At 42.3% G+C, this 10,136-nt stretch overlaps 1 pseudogene; it reads left to right on the forward strand.

Annotated features, from left to right (window-relative positions):
• Positions 1-1,124: 1,124 nt before the first annotated feature.
• LOC127664841 (arginine/serine-rich coiled-coil protein 2-like) lies at positions 1,125-9,896 on the forward strand (annotated as a pseudogene).
• The last annotated feature ends 240 nt before the right edge of the window (positions 9,897-10,136 follow it).

Raw genomic sequence — 10,136 nt, forward strand, 5'->3', positions numbered from 1 at the left:
CATTGAATACCCTCAGCCTCAAGGGCCTCTCCTCCTACTGATGTCCAACAAGCCATCCTCTGTCACATATGTGGCCAGCACCATGGGTCGCTACACGTGTATTCTTTGGTTAGTGGTCCAGTCTTGGTGAGCTCTGGGGGGGGGGTCTGGCCTGTAGACACTGTTTCTCTCTCCATGGGGCTACAAATCCCCTCAGCTCCAACTCCTCCATTGGGGACCCCCAAGCTCAGTCCAATGGTTAGCTGTGAGCTTCTGCCTCTGTCTTTGTCAGCCTCTGGCAGAGCCTCTCAGGAGAGAACCATATCAGGCCTCCATCAGCAAGCACTTCCCAGCATCCACAATAGTGTCCTGATTTGGTGGCTGTATATGGGATGGACCCCCAAGTAGGGCAGGCTCTGGATGGCCTTTTCTTCAGTCTGTACTCCATACTTGGTCTCAATATTTCCTCTTGTGAGTATTTTGTTCTCCCTTCTAAAAAGCACTGAAGCGTCCATATTTTGGTCTTCCTTCTTCCCAGGTTTCATATGGTCAGTGAATTGAATCTTGGGCATTCTGAACTTTTGGGCTAATATCCACTTATCAGAGAGTGCAAACTGTGTTTGTTCTTTACTGATTGAGTTACCTCACTCAGGATATTATTTTCAAGTTCCATCCATTTAACTGAGAATTTCATGAAGTTGTTGTTTTTAATAGCTGAGTAGTATTTCATTCTGTAAATATACCACACCACATTTTCTGTATCCATTTCTCTGTTAAAGGACATCTGGGTTCTTTTCAGCTTCTGGCTATAATAAATATGACTGCAATGAACATAGTGGAGCATGAATCCTTATTATATGTTGGAGCATCTTCTGGGTATATGTCCAGGAGTGGTATAGCTGGGTCCTCAGGTAGTACTATGTCCAATTTTCTGAGGAACCTCCAGACTGATTTCCAGAGTGATTGTACAAGCTTGCAATCCAAATGGATTGCAAAATACAGTGGAGGAGCATTCTTCCTTCTCCACATCCTTGCTAGCATATTGCTGCCCCTGAGTTTTTCATCTTAGCCATTCTGACTGGTGTGAGGTAGAGTCTGGTGGTTGTTTTGATTTGCATTTCCCTGATGACTAAGGATGTTCCATGATGACTTTAGGTAGGTGCTTCTCAGCCATTCGAGTTTCCTCAGTTGAGAATTCTCTGTTTAGCTCTATTCCCCATTTTTAATAGGGTTATTTGGTTCTTTGGAGTCTTGAGTAACTTCTTGAGTTCTTTGTATATATTTGATGTCAGCCCTCTATCAGATGTAAGATTGGTAAAGATCTTTCCCAGTCTGTTGGCTGCCATTTTGTCCTATTGGCAGTGTCCTTTGCCTTACAGAAGCCTTGCAATGTTATGAGGTCCCATTTAAATATCTGGAACAAGCTATTAATTTGCCAACACCTACAGTTACTGAAGTCTCTCATAAAAAAACACACGATCATCTCATTAGATATTGAGAAAGCATTTGACAAAATCCACCACTCCTTCATGGTAAAAGTCTTGGAAACAGCAGGAATTCAAGTCCCATACCTAAACATAGTGAAGGGAATATACAGCAAACCAGTAGCCAACATCAAACTAAATGGAGAGAAACTAGAAGCAATCCCACTAAAATCAGGGAGTAGACAAGGCTGCCTACTCTCCTCCTACCTATTCAATATAGTACTTGAAGTCCTAGCCAGAGCAATTAGACAACAAAAGGAGGTCAAACGGATGCAAATTAGAAAGGAAGAAGCCAAAATATCACTATTTGCAGACGATATGATAGTCTACTTAAAATTCCATCAGAGAACTCCTAAACCTCATAATAAACTTCATCAAGATGGCTCGATATATAATAAACTCAACCAAATCAATAGCCTTCCTCTACTAAAAGGACAAATGGGCTGAGAAAGAAATTAGGGAGTACTGTTCAGTGTGGGTAATCAGAAGCACCACTTTAGCAGCTGGGACTCAAAAGCAATGGTGGCTATTGATACAGAATGAAATTAGGCCCAGAAAAGACATCACCAGATAGAGAAAAGAAAAAAAGAGTAGTCAAATATATCTATTTTTTCTGGAGCCTCGAAATATCATTTTTCAAAGTTGAGGTCAAGGTCAAGAGAAAGAAAACGAAAATTAGTTAATGATGGAAGCAAGCACAGGAGCCTGAGCAGAAGCAAAGAGACAAGAATCCAAAGACAAGGCCTCTAAGAGACACAAGTCTGAGGAGCACAATGACAAAGATCACTCTTCTGACAAAGGAAGACAATGATTAAATTCATCTGGCAATGGTGAGGGCAGACACAAACACAAAGAAAGGAAGTCATCATGGGGCAGAAGTTAGATCAAGTTAAAGACACCGTAGCAGTGGAAACAGGGAAAGGAAGAAGTCTTAGTCAAAGAGAGATTGGAAAATCAATCTCAATCCAGAAATAGAGGCAGGAAGAAGTCAAGATCTAGAAGCGGGGATAGAAAAAAAAGGATCAGAACCTTATCCTGATCAAGATCCAGACACAGGCATAGGACTAGAGCCAGGAGCAGAACAAGCAGTTGAAGTCAAGATAGAAGAGGATCAAAAAAGCAAGAAGATTTAGCAGAAGCCTAAGCCAGACACCTAGTCCACCTCACTTCAGAGGCAGAAACACAGCAATGGACACCCATGAAGATTAGCTAGATGAAAAAGGACAAAGAAACTATAAGAGCAAGAAAATGAAACGGTTAAAAATCAGAAACAACAAGAAATGGCTGCAGTGGCTGCAGCAACTGGAGGCACTGTTGAAATCAGGGACCCAGGTTACCCAGGTTACTCCTCAGATAGCTATGGCCACCAAAATAGTGACCCTGGAAGGTATAGCCTTGGCAGAGACAGGTATAGCAGTGCCCAGCTACTATAACCCAGCAGCTGTGAATCCAGTGAAATTTGCTGAGCAGGAGAAAAAGAGGAAAATGCTCTGGCAAGGCAGAAAGAAGGCAACAAATCTCAGTCTGCTGAAATCTTTTTTTTTTTTTGTTAACATTTTTTTTATTGTTATTTTTTTATTCGATATAATTTATTTACGTTTCAAATGATTTCCCCTTTTCTAGCCCCCCCCCCACTCCCCGAAAGTCCCGTAAGCCCCCTTCTCTTCCCCTGTCCTCCCTCCCACCCCTTCCCACTTCCCCGTTCTGGTTTTGCCAAATACTGTTTCACTGAGTCTTTCCAGAACCAGGGACCACTCCTGCTTTCTTCTTGTATCTCATTTGATGTGTGGATTATGTTTTGGGTATTCCAGTTTTCTAGGTTAATAACCACTTATTAGTGAGTGCATACCATGATTCACCTTTTGAGTCTGGGTTACCTCACTTAGTATGATGTTCTCTAGCTCCATCCATTTGCCTAAGAATTTCATGAATTCATTGTTTCTAATGGCTGAATAGTACTCCATTGTGTAGATATACCACATTTTTTGCATCCACTCTTCTGTTGAGGGATACCTGGGTTCTTTCCAGCATCTGGCAATTATAAATAGGGCTGCTATGAACATAGTAGAGCATGTATCCTTATTACATGGTGGGGAATCCTCTGGGTATATGCCCAGGAGTGGTATAGCAGGATCTTCTGGAAGTGAGGTGCCCAGTTTTCGGAGGAACTGCCAGACTGCTTTCCAGAGTGGTTGTACCAATTTGCAACCCCACCAGCAGTGGAGGAGTGTTCCTCTTTCTCCGCACCCTCACCAACACCTGCTGTCTCCTGAATTTTTAATCTTAGCCATTCTAACTGGTGTAAGATGAAATCTTAGGGTTGTTTTGATTTGCATTTCCCTAATGACTAATGAAGTTGAGCATTTTTTAAGATGCTTCTCCGCCATCCGAAGTTCTTCAGGTGAGAATTCTTTGTTTAACTCTGTACCCCATTTTTTAATAGGGTTGTTCGGTTTTCTGGAGTCTAACTTCTTGAGTTCTTTATATATATTGGATATTAGCCCTCTATCTGATGTAGGATTGGTGAAGATCTTTTCCCAATTTGTTGGTTGCCGATCTGTCCTCTTGATGGTGTCCTTTGCCTTACAGAAACTCTGTAACCTTATGAGGTCCCATTTGTCAATTCTTGCTCTTAGAGCATACGCTATTGGTGTTCTGTTCAGAAACTTTCTCCCTGTACCGATGTCCTCAAGGGTCTTCCCCAGTTTCTTTTCTATTAGCTTCAGAGTGTCTGGCTTTATGTGGAGGTCCTTGATCCATTTGGATTTGAGCTTAGTACAAGGAGACAAGGATGGATCAATTTGCATTCTTCTGCATGCTGACCTCCAGTTGAACCAGCACCATTTGTTGAAAAGGCTATCTTTTTTCCATTGGATGTTTTCAGCCTCTTTGTCGAGGATCAAGTGGCCATAGGTGTGTGGGTTCATTTCTGGATCTTCAATCCTGTTCCATTGATCCTCCTGCCTGTCACTGTACCAATACCATGCAGTTTTTAACACTATTGCTCTGTAGTATTGCTTGAGGTCAGGGATACTGATTCCCCCAGATTTTCTTTTGTTGCTGAGAATAGTTTTAGCTATCCTGGGTTTTTTGTTGTTCCAGATGAATTTGATAATTGCTCTTTCTAACTCTGTGAAGAATTGAGTTGGGATTTTAATGGGCATTGCATTGAATCTGTATAGTGCTTTAGGCAAAATGGCCATTTTAACTATATTGATTCTACCGATCCATGAGCATGGGAGGTTTTCCCATTTTTTGAGGTCTTCTTCCATTTCCTTCTTCAGAGTCTTGAAGTTCTTGTCACACAGATCTTTCACATGTTTGGTAAGAGTCACCCCAAGATACTTTATACTGTTTGTGGCTATTGTGAAGGGGGTCATTTCCCTAATTTCTTTCTCAGCCTGCTTATCCTTTGAGTATAGGAAGGCCACTGATTTGCTTGAGTTGATTTTATAACCTGCCACTTTGCTGAAGTTGTTTATCAGCTGTAGGAGCTCTCTAGTGGAGTTCTTTGGGTCACTTAGGTAGACTATCATGTTGTCTGCAAATAATGATAGTTTGACTTCCTCCTTTCCAATTTGTATCCCTTTGACCTCCTTATGTTGTCGAATTGCCCGAGCTAGTACCTCAAGTACAATATTGAAAAGATAAGGAGAAAGGGGGCAGCCTTGTCTGGTCCCTGATTTCAGTGGGATTGCTTCAAGTTTCTCTCCATTTAGTTTGATGCTGGCTACCGGATTGCTGTATATTGCTTTTACTATGTTTAGGTATGGACCTTGAATTCCTGTTCTCTCCAAGACTGTAAGCATGAAAGGATGCTGAATTTTGTCAAATGCTTTTTCAGCATCCAATGAAATGACCATGTGGTTTTGTTCTTTGAGTTTGTTTATGTAGTGGATTGTATTGATGGATTTCCGTATATTGAACCAACCCTGCATTCCCGGGATAAAGCCTACTTGATCATGGTGGATGATCGTTTTGATGTGTTCTTGGATTCGGTTGGCAAGAATTTTATTGAGTATTTTTGCATCGATGTTCATAAGGGAAATTGGTCTGAAGTTCTCTTTCTTTGTTGGATCTTTGTGTGGCTTTGGTATCAGCGTAATTGTGGCTTCGTAGAAGGAATTGGGTAGTGTTCCTTCTGTTTCTATTTTGTGGAATAGTTTGAAGAGTATTGGTGTTAACTCTTCTTTGAAGGTCTGGTAGAATTCTGCACTGAAACCATCTGGTCCTGTGCTTTTTTTGGTTGGAAGACTTTCTATGACTCCTTCTATTTCTTTAGGCTTTATGGGACTGTTCAGATGGTCTAGTTGGTCCTGATTTAATTTTGGTATTTGGTATCTGTCAAGGAAATTGTCCATTTCCTCCAGATTCTCCAGTTGTGTTGAGTACAGGCTCTTGTAGTAGGATCTGATGATTTTTTGGATTTCCTCAGTTTCTGTTGTTATGTCTCCCTTTTCATTTCTAAGTTTGTTAATTTGGATACTTTCTCTGTGCCCTTTGGTCAGTCTGGCTAAGGGTTTATCTATCTTGTTGATTTTCTCAAAGAACCAGCTCCTGGTTTTGTTGATTTTTTGTATGGTTCTCTTTGTTTCTACTTGATTGATTTCGGCCCTGAGTTTGATGATTTCCTGCCTTCTACTCCTCCTGGGTGAAATAGCTTCTTTTTGTTCTAGGGCTTTCAGGTGTGTCATTAAGTTGGTAATGTATGCTCTCTCCATTTTCTTTTTGGAGGCACTCAGGGCTATGAGTTTTCCTCTTAGCACTGCTTTCATTGTGTCCCATAGATTTGGGTATGTTGTGTTTTAATTTTCATTGTGTTCTAAAAAGTCTTTAATTTCTTTCTTTATTTCTTCCTTGACCAAGGTATCATTGAGTAGAGTATTGTTCAATTTCTACGTGTATGTGGGTTTTCTATTGTTTCTGTTGCTATTGAAGACCACTTTTACTCCATAGTGATCAGATAGGAGGCATGGGATTAGTTCGATCTTCTTATATTTGTTGAGGTCTGTCTTGTGACCAATTATATGGTCGATTTTGGAGAAGGTACCATGAGGTGCTGAAAAAAAGGTATATTCTTTTGTTTTAGGATAGAATGTTCTATATATATCAGTTAAATCTAATTGGTCCAAAGCTTCAATTAGTTTCATTGTGTCCTTGTTTAATTTCTGTTTTCCTGATCGGTCCATTGAGGAAAGTGCGGTGTTGAAGTCACCCACAATTATTGTGTTAGGTGCAATGTGTGCTTTGAGTTTTAATAAAGTTTCTTTTATGAAAGAGGGTGCCCTTGCATTTGGAGCATAGATGTTCAGGATTGAGAGTTCTTCTTGTTGTATTTTTCCTTTGACCTGCAAGAAGTGTCCCTCAGAGTCTCTTTTGATGACTTTGGTTTGAAAGTCAATTTTATCTGATATTAAAATGGCTACTCCAGCTTGTTTCCTGAGACCATTGGCTTGTAAAATTGTCTTCCAGCCTTTTACTCTAAGGTAGTGTTTGTCTTTGACCCTGAGGTGTGTTTCCTGTAAGCAGCAAAATGTAGGGTCCTGTTTACGTATCCAGTCAGTTAGTCTGTGTCTTTTTATTGGGGCATTGAGTCCATTGATGTTAAGAGATATTAAGGAATAGTGATTGTTACTTCCTATCATTTTTGACGTTATTTTTTAAATTTGATTGCTTAACTTCTTTTGGGTTTGATGAAAGGTTACTATCTTGCTTTTTTCAGGGTGAAGTTTCCCTCCTTGTATTGGTGTTGTCCTCCTATTATCCTTTTTAGGGCTGGGTTTGTGGATAGATATTGGGTAAACTTGGTTTTGTCGTGAAATATCTTAGTTTCTCCATCTATGGTGATTGAGAGTTTTGCTGGATATAGTAGTTTCGGTTGGCATTTGTGTTCTCTTAGAGTCTGCATGAGAGCTGCCCAGGACCTTCTAGCCTTCATAGTCTCAGGTGAAAAGTCTGCTGTGATTCTGATAGGTCTTCCTTTATATGTTACTTGGCCTTTTTCTCTTACTGCCTTTAATATTCTTTCTTTGTTTAGAACATTTGTTGTTTTGATTATTATGTGACGGGAAGTATTTCTGTTCTGGTCCAGTCTGTTTGGAGTTCTGTAGGCTTCTTGTATATTCATGGGCATCTCTCTCTTTAGGTTAGGGAAGTTTTCTTCCATAATTTTATTGAAGATATTTGCTGGCCCTTTAAGTTGTAAATCTTCACTTTCATCTATGCCTATAATCCTTAGGTTTGGTCTTCTCATTGTGTCCTGGATTTCCTGGATATTTTGGGTTACAAGCTTTTTGCATTTTGCATTTTCTTTAACTGTTGAGTCCATGGTTTCTATGGAATCTTCAGCATCTGAGATTCTTTCTTCTATTTCTTGTATTCTGTTGTTGATATTTGCATCTCTGTCCCCTTATTTCTTTCCAAGGCTTTCTATCTCCAAAGTTGTCTCCTTTTGAGTTTTCTTAGTTGTTTCTCCTTCTGATTTTAGATCCTGGATGGTTTTGCTTAGCTCCTTCACTTGCTTGTTTGTGCTTTCCTGTAATTCTTTAAGAGATTTTTGTGTTTTTTCTTTCATGACCTCAGCCTGTTGACCAAAGTTCTCCTGTATTTCTTTAAGAGATTTTTGTGTTTCGTCTTTCATGACCTCAGCCTGTTGACCAAAGTTCTCCTGTATTTCTTTAAGTGTTTTTTGCATTTCCTCCTTGTTGGCTTTTGTATTCTCCTGGATTTCTTTCAATGATTTTTGTGTTTCCCTTGCAAGGGCTTCTAACTTTTGATCCATTTTCTCCTGAATTTCTTTAAGTATGTCCTTCATGTGTTCCTGTACCAGCATCATGACCAGTGATTTTAAATCCAAATCTTGTTTTGCTGGTGTGATGGGGTATCCAGGACATGCTGGTAGAGGAGAATTGGGTTCAGATGTTGCCATATTGCCTTGATTTCTGTTAGTGACGTTCCTTCGTTTGCCTTTTGCCATCTAGCTCTCACTGGTGTTACTTGGTCTTGTCAGTGCTGGACTCACCAGTGCAAGCTGCCCCTTCCCCGTTGGCCTCTGGTGCACAGCTTACACCCTGCACTGCCTGTAGACAGGGTGCTGCTGTCCAGGCTGTTCAGATCCCGAAGCAGGCACCTGAAGGCTCCTGCTGGGGCCTGCAGGATTTATTGGAGCACACCGACTTCTCCCAGCTGGCCGCCCGGAAGCCCCCACTAGCCTCTTGAGGGACCTGGAGATATGGTGCGGCCGCCCAGGCTGATCTGAAGCGGAGAGAGTTGACCTGAGGGCTTCTGCCTGAGGCCTTGCCCCAGATTGTGTCTGTGGACCAGATGGAACCCGTGTGCACCCCCAGGGAGCTCCGAAGGTGTATGCTGCTGTGACCTCCCCTGTGTTCTGCTCACTCCGCTGGGCAGCCGATTTCCCCAACCGTGCTGGCGCACACTAGGTTAGCCTTGTCGCCCAGGCCGTGAGTCCAGGCAAAAGCCTGGGAGGCCAAGGTCCGAGCAAAGTTCCCCTAGGGCTATGACTGTTAATTGGGTCTGCCAGGTGACCCGGATGGCGGGCGTGCGCGTCCGTGCTCCCCGAAAGCACCGGGAGAGTCTGTTGTGCTAATAACCTCCTGGGCGGGTTGACACACAGATGGCCCACCAAGCCGCCCTGTTCTTGGGGTCAGTCCTGTGCCTTTTGGGGCCTAGACCCCCGTTTTGTTAGCCTCAGGCTACGCTTGTTAGCCGTCTCTGCCCTCCCGAGCACTCTGGGTCCTGTAGGCAAAATGGCGGCGCGTGCGCCGGCCAGGGCAAAAAAAAACTCCTGGCTGGGTTGGCGCCCCGATGGCCACTCGAACAGCCCAGGGCCTGGGTGCAGGCCAACGCCCGTCAGGCTCAGACCCCTGCGGTGTTGGGCCTAGGATTATGTTTGTGTACCTCAGTCTGTCCGATCTCTGGAGCCCGGAATCAAGATGGAGGTGAGTCTCTCCTGACTGGCGGGAAGCCGAGTTCTGAAGTGGCTTCCGTGCAGCAAAAGGCTCCGCAGAACCGCAGCTGCTTGCCGCCCGGCTGGTCAGTGAGGGTCAGTGGTCGTGGGCGCAGGGCCTAACTGGACCCTATGTCGCCGTGGTTCCACCGCTGATGGCCCTTCAGCTGGACCAGCTACTGCTGCCGCCGCTGAGTCTGCTGAAATCTTAAAAAAAAAAAGAATTTTGGAAACAAGAACCAAAATGCCAAATTTAGGAAGTTAATGGGTATTAAGAGTGAAGATGAAGTTGGCTATAGTTCCATTGATAAAGAAATTTACAAGACTTCGAAGCAACAAGAAGTTTTTTGAAATCTTGATGCTCAGTATGATTGCAAACCCACACACAAAGAGGAACAGGTTTGGGTTTCACATCTTCAATGTGTGGGATGCTTACAGTTTGGAAAATATCAATTTGGACTTTATAGACTTGTTCTGATGTTGGGTCCTTGTTCACCAAACAGCTACTATTATAGCTGACTTGGGTGTTGCATTGACATTAATTTATTGAAAAATATTACTTTTTTGTAAATATCAGTTCAGTGATACTGGTGTTAGTGTTATAATCTAACAGGTTAAACCCACTTCTATTAAACTTGACAGGACTCTAGAAGGACAATAGATGTTAGTTCATGAATTCTACTTTTCAAATATATTAAAGCTTTGGG

The sequence above is a fragment of the Apodemus sylvaticus genome, chromosome 1, assembly GCF_947179515.1.
Source record: "Apodemus sylvaticus chromosome 1, mApoSyl1.1, whole genome shotgun sequence".
NCBI classification, from domain to species: domain Eukaryota; kingdom Metazoa; phylum Chordata; class Mammalia; order Rodentia; family Muridae; genus Apodemus; species Apodemus sylvaticus.